Consider the following 13213-nt stretch of genomic DNA (forward strand, 5'->3'; position numbering starts at 1 on the left):
TCTCCACCCATTATAGTGTCTCTCCACCACTTCATGTTGCTGCTTCCTGCCCCCACTCTGGTTCCACAGACCACTCAACCATATCATATCTCTCTTGTCCCCCACCTCTCAGGGACTGTATTATCTCTTGCTTGTTGCCTCCACTCCTCTGCATTCCTCTACTTTCCCCATGGTTCTTGTTTCATCCACCTTTCAGCACCTAGTCATTCTGGCAGTCTGCCTCTCCACCCCTCATTCATTTTCCCATACAATCTTGCAAATAACCCAACCCCTTCTACTCAGCTTGTTCCTTGTGGGGGCAACCCGGGCACCTTATTGCCATTATCTGTGTCTCGCAACTCCTACTGATCTTCTGTTTCTCTTTCTCTCTCCTTCCTTTACCTCTATTAGATGTGAGTAGTTATGCAGATCCATCTGTAGGGACCTGCTCTGTCCCTCCCCTCTCACAGTTGTCTCCTAGCATGAAGCTGACACTCCCACCTACTCCAGGGCTCATAGTCCTGTGAACTGCATAGCGATCTCAATAGTACAGGTGGCATAAAAGAAATGCCCCCTGTCCATGCTGTAAAGGGGTTAGTATTAGGAAGGACATCCAGCTGTAAAAGCCATTCCAAAGCAGACATTGGAGCTTGATACAGTCCTTGCTCATATCGGACCCTGTCTAACCTTCCAGCCCATGCCAGTCTAGAACATGGACATTGAATGATGATGATGATGATGATGATGTGTGTTGTATTTCCAGCTACCTATTTCAATCTATTTGGGTGGTAGACTTAATCCATTGCCTGGTTTAACATCTCCATCAGATACTTTGCTTCAAGCATTCACACAAGTTCTCTGACATAAGGCTATCTCCCATCTGTCTCAAGGGCTCTGTAGGTCATGACAGCAGCATTTTCCAAGCTTCCTGACTGTTTCCCACTGTTTCACAACTGGTGTTAGTTTGTTTATGTTTCTTTGCAGTTTAGCAAAAAAGATCGCTAGAATACACACCAAACTTTAAAAAAATAAATACTGCGATTTGATTTGTTTGACTGAACCCTTTGAGACACTGCTCTAGCATGGCTGCAGTCTAGTGACTGGAACAAGTAGAAGACACACACGCACACAAACACAGACAGGCACATTCATTAGCTCGCATGTTTAACCCTTTTGTTACCATACTTCTTTTGATACATACAGTCTTTGTTCCAATCAATTTCTGAAATAACACAGAAATTATCAAAATGACTAAGTCACTATTATACTGGTATTTGGAACAAATTAACATGAAATTTTGATATAAGGTTTTACTTTGGATCACATTAAAGCAGGAAATTTGTGTCATAGATCCTGGGTTAGCCTCAGCCAGGTTGGTATCAAATGAGTTAATGCCTGTTTATGATTCTACCACGGATTGGGTAGGGACTTATTTAGGGCAGCATTTAATGTTTCTCCTGCTACCAACCTTTTCTTATTTCACAAGTATGAGATATTTTTCCTTTATTTCACTAGTTTTTGAAAGTGCAGAGTAGCCAATCATAATATCAATAAAAACTGGAACATCATATCAGCAGACAGTGATAAGTGAAACCATAGAATATTAATATTTGTGCACATACAAACACATATGCATGTATATGTGTGTATCTATATATGTATATATATTTATCTCTTTCTATATATAGATATGTATATGTGTGTGTATACACACATAATGGTATCAGCACTAAGCAGTGATGAGGAATAAACAAGCTTTAGGTTAGTTAAAATATGTTCTGACATATAACTTTAGGTTAGTTAACTAACCTAAAGTTCGTTTATTCCTCATCACTCATAGCACTGATACGATCGCATTCACTCCAACCAGGATGATATTGACTTTTTAAGATAAAGCTACTGCTTTAGAATCTACATGAGTTATCTCTCTTTAGTATCTCCTACTGAGGATGACTAAAGTGTCAGAAATCATGTCTGGGAGTCTGCTAGGAGGAGATACTGAGAAGATATAGAGTTTTTACACCTTCTACTATAAGCGAGAATTTTTCTCCATGGTACATACAGTGAATTTGTCTTCAGAAGTTGAAATATGTCATAAGCATATTTGAACTAACCTAAAGTTCAAATATAGTAGTAGGGGGCCTTGTGGCTTAGTGGTTAAGGAGTTCAATTCATGATTGTAAGATTGCGGTTTCAATTCCTTGACTGGGCAATGCGTTGTGTTCTTGAGCAAAACATTTAATTTCATGTTGCTCCAGTCCTCTCAGCTGGCAAAAATGAGTAATCTTGTGACAGATTGGTGTCCCATCCAGGTGGGAGTATATGGACTATGGAAACCAGTCCTATTAGTGAGTCTATATAAAGTTCATATATATATATATTGTATTTTGGGATAGTCATTTTTTTCCCCAAATAAACACATTCACACTATATTTGTTCTTCACTCGTTTATTATAGTGAACAACATGAAATACAAGACCAAATGAGTTGAATACACAAACGACGAGAGAAACAAATGGAAAACAGGACAAGTAACATAAAGAAGGAATGTTCATCAGTTGTTAGCTGCATATCTACTCCTCATTCCGAGCATTGAATGACAATATGAGTCTTCGAAGGCAGTTTCTCCCACAAAAACCAAAATAAAATTTGGGATTTATGGAGGGTCAAAGTTGATAACAAAAACAGGACAGTAGAGACATACAAGGAAACTGAACAAAAACAAACATGGAAGGTCGTTAGACCAGACATACACACAAACACACACACACACACACACACACATATATATACATACTCACACACACACACACAAACACATATATATATAAATATATACATATATATATATATATACATACACATACATACATGCATACATACATACATACATACATACATACATACATACATACATGCATACATACATACATACATACATATAATATGATGGACTCTCCTGTTGGTTTCAACGTTCGAGGATCTGACAACTTAATTTTTCTTTGTCATAATGATTATTTATTTAAAGATCACAATATATGTATTAAAGTGCTACCAATAGTTTCATATATTGAGAGAACTCAAGCCACATATCAAGCCACATATCATAATGAACTAAAGAAATTGATTTGCACCTGAAGATTATGTTTGAGTTCTCTCAAAATATGAAACTATTAGTAGCACTTTAATACATGTATTGTGACCTTTAAATAAATATTTCACTCTCACCAGATGGAGTACTTTTTTTATTGAATTTTCTGTCACAGATTAGTACATTATATATAAAGGTTATGAAGGGTATTGGAGTCAACCAAACCCTAAAGTTACAGGTAATACCGAGTAAGTGCTGTATACTGACTATACATAAAATAAAATTCTAACTTTGCCATTGGTCTCTTTATCCTTTTCTTTCTTATATATATATATATATATATATATATATATATATATATATATATATATATATATATATATATATATATATATATATATATATATATGTATGTATATATATGTATGTATATATATATTTAAATAATAAGGGTGAAAAATTGAATATTAATTTGATTAATATCAATTTAAAACCAGTGGCCTAGCAAAATTGAAAAATCTGAAGATTCAGAAAACTTATATTACATATATATAAGAGGGATGACCACTAAGTGGACATCCCTTTTGCTAGAAGAAGACCACCTACGGTCTTACCATTAAGAAAAGATTGTTCTGCAAACACCAGAATGTAAGCGAGCAAGACAAATGAAAAGATACAATCTTTTCTTAGTGGTGATCTTCTAGCAAAAGGGATGTCCACTTAGTGGTCATCCCCCTTATATGTATATATATATATATATATATATATATATATTCATGTATGTGTGTGTATGTGTGTGTGTGTGTGTGTGTGTGTGTGTGTTACTGTCTCCATTACTTGACATTGCATAATAGTTGTAAACAAGTGTCACTGCCATGCAAGCAGTGTCTTTCATTTCTAACCTTCCCTGAAAACATGTCTGGTCATAGAGAAATATCACCTTACTTGGAAACAGGTGAGGGTTGGCAACAGGAAAAGCATCCAGCTGTAGAAAATCCACCTCAACAAATTCCATCAGCTGAATACAAGAATGAAAAAGTGGATTTGAAAACAATGATGACGATGATGATGATGATGATGATACTTGCAGTTGCAAATCATATTCTGAACAGTCTGGAATTGTTTTCAGTTTTCTCAAGATAATGCATCTTTGAAGTTGTTAGTATTGTTACTAACACACACATGCACATGTGTGCACTCAAACAAACATATATGTACATCATGGCTTTGCTTGTTATTAGTATTTCATTTTCTGTTGTCTTTCATTTTATGAAAGATAATATCTGCTCAGGTCAACTATTTATGCTAAAAGAGATGAAAATGTCTGGCAGTTCTTGTTTCTGGTATCAACATGGTCAGCATGACTCACTGGAATAGTCAACACTTTTATACTTCAACTGCCTGATGTCTCCTCCTCTCACACACAGATGTATAAAGTGTGAGTTTGTCTGTGTGCATGTGTATGAACATAAACATATATATATATACACACATACACACAAATGCACATACATATTTATATTAACAGTTAGTTTATAAACCAGGAAAAAAGCACACTCAATATATGTAAAAGACCAAGTATACACTTTTAACATCAAGCAAATGTATTACTGGTTATGGAATATAAATGGTCATAATATGACCATTACTTTCACACCAAGTATTGTCTCCAGACAATATTAACCTATTTTTCTGTTTTATGTTGGAGATGCATATACTCTAAGTTGGCTGCTCATTGGTGGCAAAAGGGTGGAATGAAATATGGAGGAAAATATCATTTTTCAGGAGAAGCATTATTCTTCGTGGATTGGGGTTAGCCAGAGGTGAAGTGTGTTAAGTGGTGTGTGCCTGTGTGTGTGTGTGTGTGTGTGTACACAGACACAACTGTATCATTCTTTAGTTGAGAAATGGACATAACCACATTGCCTAAACACATTTGCACTCATGAAGGCAGCAGTCAAAAATTTCATTTTTCAAGTTCAGGAAAGTACCCAGATCAAATGAATTTTAGAATGATTCTCCTCTCTGCTAAGCAGAGTCTGTAGCTTCTGCTTTCAGTAAGATATGGTCTAGAACATTTCAACGACCTTTAATTGATGTTATATAGCATTGTTTCCTCTTTTGCTGCCATGCATAGTTGAGTAAAGTTGTAACATTACATATAGGTGCAGGCGTGGCTGTATCATAAGAGGCTTGAAACCACATGGTTTCAGGTTCAGTACCTCTGTGTGGCACCTTGGGCAAGTCTCTTGTACTATAACCTTGGGCCAACCAAAGCCTTGTGAGTGGATCTGGTAGATTGAAACTGAAAGAAACTCATCATATTATATATATATATATATATATATATATATGTGTGTGTGTGTGTGTGTGTGTGTGTGTGTGTGTGTGTGTGTGTAAGTATATATATGTATGTATGCATTTATATGTGTGCGTCTTTGTATCTATGTTTGTCCTCCCACTGATGTTGGTGTGTTTTCATTCCTGTAACTTAGTGGGTCAGCTAAAGAGACTGATAGAATAAATACTAGGCTTTAAAAAGTCCTGAGCTCAATTTCCTTGACTAAAACTCTTTAAGGCAGTGCTCCAGCATGGCCACAGTCAAATAAGTTAAACAAATAAAAGAATAAAAGAATATCTTGGATTCTAAAAGTGGATTTGTGATTATTGAGACTGGTCTTAAAGGGTCCTCCATTGCCCTGATAATTTTTCTGTAGATGCAACAACCAGTTGGTGTTGGTTGACACTACTTCTGCTTTGTGGAACAATGCTTCTGTGTTGCATTGACTACTCACTAGGCACTCACCGTAAACCCTGCAAAAGCATTCTGCCCCAGCCAGCATTTTAAAGATATTAATTAATAATAATTAAAAATCATCAGAAAAATCATCATATTCTTGACAATAGGTGTGTTACTAAAAGAGACCCTTAAGTTATGTTTACTGAATATTTTCCTATATCTTTGGTCCTGTGCAAAATGTTTATCCATGAATCTATGGAGGGCCCTATCTATGCAGATTTTCATGTTCAATGAGAAAGGGTGGCAAGGCAAGCCAGATGACTTAGTAGTGATTCTTTCTCTTGTCAGTGTTAGAAGCTAGATATGTAAGTAATACAGTCTTTAAATCTGCTGCCAGAGCCTTGTTATTGTATGAAACCACTCAAGCAAAAGTAGTGACCTTATGTTGACAGCTCTGCGTTTTCAATGGTAACTGGAATAAAAAATCCTCACTTAGAAAACAAGTGTTAGCAACAAGAAGACAAACAAGCTGTACTAATAATATATCAATATCATATCTTCTAAGGTCATGAACTGGCAGAATTGTTAGCACTCTGGGAAAAATGCTTGGTGGCATCTCATCTGTCTTTATGTTCTGAGTTCAAATTCTACTGTGGTTGTCTTTCCTTTTTGCGGTGGATAAAAAAAGTACCAGTGTGTAGTGGTTAGCGATCTATCATGACGAATATGTATATACATACATATATATATATATATATATATATATATATATATATATATATAATATAATATAATATAGGATAAATTCTTTATAAGAATTTATCAAGTAGTCAGCGTGAAAAAAACTTCATAATGAAAAAAATAATGAAAAAAATTGCCCTTTATATAAAATTATCTATCTATCTATCTATATATATATATATATATATATATATATATATATATATATAGGTGAGAAAGTTGGTATGTGAAAGCACGTGGTTGGATGTATAAAAGATAATAAGAGTGAAAAAACTACAGAAGGCTTGTGTTACATGGTTAAAGTATATATTTAAGTCTGGAGCGAACACATGTTACAATGAAGTAGAGAAATTTGAAAAGACAACACAAAACCGGTTATTTCTCCAAATACAATGTTTATATACCCAAAAAATTTTATAACATTTTTCTGACATAATTTAAATATATACTTTAACCATGTAACACAAGCCTTCTGTAGTTTTTTCACTCTTATTATCTTTTATATATATATATATATATATACATATACAGGAAATTGCCAATCATACAGCTCTTTTGACACTGTTGTTGACTAGTTAGAAATAGTAAATTATTTAGTTAAATTTTTAAGCTCACTGGAACCACCAGGTTTACCACCTCATAAGCTGGTCTTGAAACTTGAAGCACCTATAATGCTTCTAAGAAATTTAGATCTTCCACAGTTCTGCAATGGAGTAAGACTTATTGTGAAGAAAATGATGCCACATGTTATAGAAGCTACTGTACTCTCTGGATGTGGAGCAGGTGATAATGTATCCATTACTAGAATTCCATTAAAACCTACTGATTTACCAGCACAATTTAAAAGAGTACAGTTTCCAGTTAGAGTAAGTTCTGCAATGTCCATCAACAAACCACAAGGACAGACCTTATCAGTGACTGGTTTATGATTAAAAGGAACTTTGCTTCTCTCATGGACAATGGTATGTTGAATGCTCATGTGTTTGAAGTTCAAAAAATTTTTACATTTATATTCCACTGGGAAAAACTCATAATGTTGTATATAAAGAAGATGTGTTTTTTTTATTTCAAGTGTTATTGTTGCTGGTCTCACAGAATTTGTTATGCCAGTAATGCTAATCACTAATCACAATAATTATTAAGAAAAACTCATATATCAAATTTATGAATGAAATCTCATTATCATCTTTAACTGGGGCAATGCTGGGTGCTTCTGCTAGTATGTGTGTGTGTATGTATGTATATATATATATATATATATATATATATATATATATATATATATATATATATATATATATCCTCATCATCATTTAACGTCCGTTTTCCATGCTGGCATGGGTTGGACGGTTTGACTGAGGTAAGTATGTATGTATGTATGGATGCATAGATGCATGCATACAAACAAATCCACATATATACATACAAACTCATGCACATATATATATATATGCATGAGACCAAATACGCACACAAATCTGTGTTCATATTTTCATATATGTACTTATTATAAAACAAACTGATGCTATGTATATAAAAAGAAAATAGGAGAGGGAGAAGAAAAGAAATCTGAAGAAGCTCATCAGAGTTGTTACTTTGAATATATTATGAGCAGAATAACAAGGCATGTGATTAGATACTTCAAAAGTAATTTATAAAAATGATATAGAGAAGAACTACAATAAAAAAGGATGAAATGAAATAAAATAAAATAAGATCAGATTATGCATAGAAAAATGAAAATGTGTATTGTGGTATGATGCCAAATGAGGTTTAGAAAAATATGAATTAGACAATAATATGTAATTAGAATGTTATTAGAATATAATATGGAGAAGTCCAGATTAATACACAAGCACTGTATTCATGAAGTAGCTATTCAATAAATAGGTCTGAAAATATGTGTGGAAAAAAATATTACATATTAGTAATATTTAGTATGAGAGAAAGTATAGATGAATGATTGTAGAGGTATACTAAATACATTGAATCCTCAGCAGTTTTTAGAAACTAAGAAAATTACTCATGTTATTGTGTTTGATTAGAAGTCCAAGAAATTAAATGTGTATCTTATTGAAGGTATTGTGTGAAGAATAATAGAATCACCAGAGGAGCTTTGTAAAGGATCAAATATACAGTAAAAAAAAATCATAAATATAAAGTATTAAATATAGATATAAAATACAACATGTTATAGATAGAATATAAGTTTGGGAAATTGCCGCAGAATTTATTCAATAAAGCTAAAACTTACTTGAGACTTGTTTTTAAGAGTATATAAATTAATAATCTATATTATAATAAAGAAATCAGCTTATCAATTAGGGTGGATACAGTTCTATATTTAAGAGATGAGGAATTATTTACATTATTTACATTATCTACATTTGACGGATATTCGTCCTCATGTGTTAACAACAAACAAGATGAGGACGAATATCCGTCAAATGTAGATAATGTAAATAATGTAATTAGGGTGGAGTTTGTATCTTTTACTAAAAGACAATGATTACTAAAGTCTATGCAGTTTAGAAAGTTCTTATAAATTTCTATTTTAATTCATTTTTCTCAAAATTAGGTTTTCAAAATTCTTTTACTATCGAAGATTGCAACTGCCTTTATGATGGTTCCTAGGATACTCTATACATTAAGAATCTGCATCAGTTTGACTTGGTGAATTGAATCGAATGTTTTACCAATCTTTGATACTGTCAAACAGCTGTTATGCTACAAGAATTTGAAGATAACGGTTTTATACACGGAAACATATTTTTAAAAGTTATATTTTGTAGATTTTAGTTGCAGTTATTGATAAACTAATGCTTCTGTATTGTTAAGAATAAAATTTCATTTCTTTGAGATAGCTCCTTGATTACTTTTCACACAAAACTCAATTTTGGAAGACAGTGTAAACAAAATGGTGCTGAAAGAAAACACACGAAGAAAGAGAATATAGAAAACTAAAAACAAACAAAATTAAGACCAAATTATGAATTGAATTGAACAGTCACTAAATGTCATACTCCAGACTACTATTACTACAACAAAAGCAACCTTACCTATAGATATAAATGACTTCACCAAAGAAAAGTTACAGAGCTGTGTCAAGGAACTGGGTCTTGACAATATACCAGTATCACTATGGAAAACAGGAGCACCCTCAGATCTATTGAAATGTATAATTTAACTTTATGCCAATACAGTAGTAATATCATTATATTACTGCTATGAAGTGGTACTCAAAAGCTCTTGACTTTAAGGATATCATGAAAGGCCTGTTTGGAGGCCTAATCTTCCAAGTTCTTTTACAGAGCTTAGAAAAACTGAAGCACTGCTGTAATAAGTATGTGAATCTGAGAGGGGAATATGTTGAATAAGATCATAATTAACTGATCCTCCTATATTTTCTATTACCCAGAACCAGGAACTTTTGAGCAGCCCCTCGTGTGTGTGTGTGTATATATACATACATACATACATATATATATATATATATATATATATATATATATATATATATATATATCATCATCATCATCATCATCGTTTAACGTCCGCTTTCCATGCTAGCATGGGTTGGACGATTTGACTGAGGACTGGTGAAGCCGGATGGCAACACCAGGCTCCAGTCTGATTTGGCAGAGTTTCTACAGCTGGATGCCCTTCCTAACGCCAACCACTCAGAGAGTGTAGTGGGTGCTTTTACGTGTCACCCGCACGAAAACGGCCACGCTCGAAATGGTGTCTTTTATGTGCCACCCGCACAAGCCAGTCCAGGGGCACTGGCAACGATCTCGCTCGAAAATCCTACAGGAGCCAGTCAGGCGGTACTGGCAACGGCCACGCTCAAAATGGTGCATCTCATGTGACACCCGCACAAGAACCAGTCCAGGGGCACTGGCAACGATCTTACTTGGCTTGCCGGGTCTTCTCACGCACAGCCCATTTCCAAAGGTCTCGGTCCGTAGTCATCGCCTCGGTGATATATATATATATATATATATGTATGTATATATATGATGGTTGTTTTTGATAGGATTATGTACCTCTTCTATAGCAAGACACCTGTTTCTGCCTCTCTGTCTCACTCTAACCTTTCATTATCCGATCTAAGATTTCCTCCTCCAATTCCCCCTTTCCTCTCAAAGTTCCTTGTCTTGTAAGTTATTTGGCAATCCTGCTTGTGCTGCTGCTGCTGCTGTGTTAAAAAGCATCCAGTCCACTCTGTAAAGTGGTTGGCATTTTGAAGGGCATCCAGCTGTAAAAACCATGTCAAAACTGACTTCGCCTGTGCTGGTGCCACGTAAAAAGCACTCAGTCCACTCTAGAGAGTGGTTGGTGTTAGAAAGGGCATCCAACAGCAAAAACCATGCCAAAACAGACACAGTAGCCTAGGGTAGTCTTCTGCCTGGTTAGCTCTTGTCAAACTGTCCAAGCTGTGCCTGCATAGAAGGTGGATGTTAAATGATAATGATGATAATGATGATGATGATATAAAAATACAGCAAATTAGGACCCATCCATTCACCGATCCATCTTCTCTGCTCACTATTCCTGGGAGGGTTGTAGAATCCTCAGACTCCTCCCCCATAGGGCCCTATCAGAAGCAAACATCATTAGACTTTCTGGCTGGATTCCCAAGCATGACCAACTGTGATTAGGGATACTATTCAACCATCTCACTCTTGCTCTATTAGAGGAATCTATCTATCTTGTGATCTTTTCCCACAAAATCATTAGATTTTTTGGTGGGACCAACTGAGGCTGTTATTTTTTTATCTTTTACTTGTTTCAATCATCAATTAGACTGTGGCCATGCTGGGGCACCACCTTGAAAATCTTTTAGTCGAATGAATCGACCCCCAATATTTATATTTTTTAAGCCTGGTACTTATTCTACCAGAGTCTTTTGCTAAACTACTCGGTTACAGGGACATAAACACACCAACAGTGGTTGTTAAGTGGTAGTGGGCAGACAAACACACAGAGACAGACAGACAGACACACACACATATATATTATGTATATATGATGGGATTCTTTCAGTTTCTGTCTACTAAATCTACTCACAAGACTGCCTGAGGCTATAGTAGAAGGCACTTGTCCAAGGTGCCATGCAGTGGGGCTGAACCTGGAAGCATGTGATTGAGAAGCAAGCTTCTTACCATACAACCACACCTATCCAGTCGCTTCAATCTTGGTCTACCTTTAGGTCTGCTGCTGGTTGGCTCAGCTTGAAGAATCCATCTTGCAGTTCTTCTCTGTTGTGCTCAAAGTACACATCTATAATACTAGACTGTGACCTTTCAATGCTAAAAAGCAGTGACTTGATCTGGAGAGATCTCTTTGATCTCCAAGATACATACAATATCAATGTTACTCCAGAGATCATTCAAAGGAATCCCACTTTGGCTGCTTGTATCTGCAGTCAGACTCTTTTGGTCATTACTTAGCATTTACGATCACAGGCGAAAATATGCACAAAACCTGAACTGGAGTTACTGTAGAAAGTTTGGTTTTCATTACAAACTTTACCTCTTTGGGGATGGAATTCTGGAGCTGGTGCATTGCTGTGCTGCCATCTGCAATTCTAGCACCAAATTTAAATGGCAGACAACACTTCTAGATAAAATTTAGCTACATATTGAAATAAAAATACAAAGCAAATAAAGAATATCTGTGTTTTTGATATTTTATTTGTTTCTGTGTATCATTTGTTTCTACACCAAAGTGTATATACACTCAAAAGCACACTCATGCAACTGAGTGTCTTTGCAGTTCTGATGACGAAAGCATATGTCCATAAACGTCTATGAATGTTTGATTGCTAGAAAGATGATTGTGTCGAAACATAGAATATATAATGTGTATTTATTTCACTATGTGGCTTCATTTTATTTTCATGTGTCTCTTTGAATTAGCTGTACTTTATATCGTTATACATTACATCCAAACAACATACATACACACACACACACACACTGATGCCTACATATACACATACTCTTTTACTCTTTTACTCTTTTACTTGTTTCAGTCATTTAACTGCGGCCATGCTGGAGCACCGCCTTTAGTCGAGCAAATCGACCCCAGGACTTATTCTTTGTAAGCCTAGTACTTATTCTATCGGTCTCTATTGCCAAACCGCTAAGTTACAGGGATGTAAACACACTAGCATCGGTTGTCAAGCGATGTTGGGGGGACAAACACAGACACACAAACATACACACACACACATATATATATATATATATATATATATATATATATATATATATATATATATATATATATATATATATATATATATATACATATATACGACAGGCTTCTTTCAGTTTCTGTGTACCAAATCCACTCACAAGGCTTTGGTCGGCCCGAGGGTATAGTAGGAGACACTTCCCAAGGTGCCACACAGTGGGAATGAACCCGGAACCATGTGGTTAGTAAGCAAGCTACTTACCACACAGCCACTCCTGCGCCTATACTTATATACATTACAAACAACATACATACATTTAGTCATTCATTCCTCCTTTCTTTTCCAGATTGACTAAGGCTTCAAGTTTCATCATCTTGAACCAGTTTGGATGAACAAGTTGATAGCCGAAACTTGAACTTTCAGTTTACTTGATCTTCACAATAAATTTTATTCTAATCAG

The sequence above is a fragment of the Octopus bimaculoides genome, chromosome 2, assembly GCF_046866305.1.
Source record: "Octopus bimaculoides isolate indiv1 chromosome 2, ASM4686630v1, whole genome shotgun sequence".
NCBI classification, from domain to species: domain Eukaryota; kingdom Metazoa; phylum Mollusca; class Cephalopoda; order Octopoda; family Octopodidae; genus Octopus; species Octopus bimaculoides.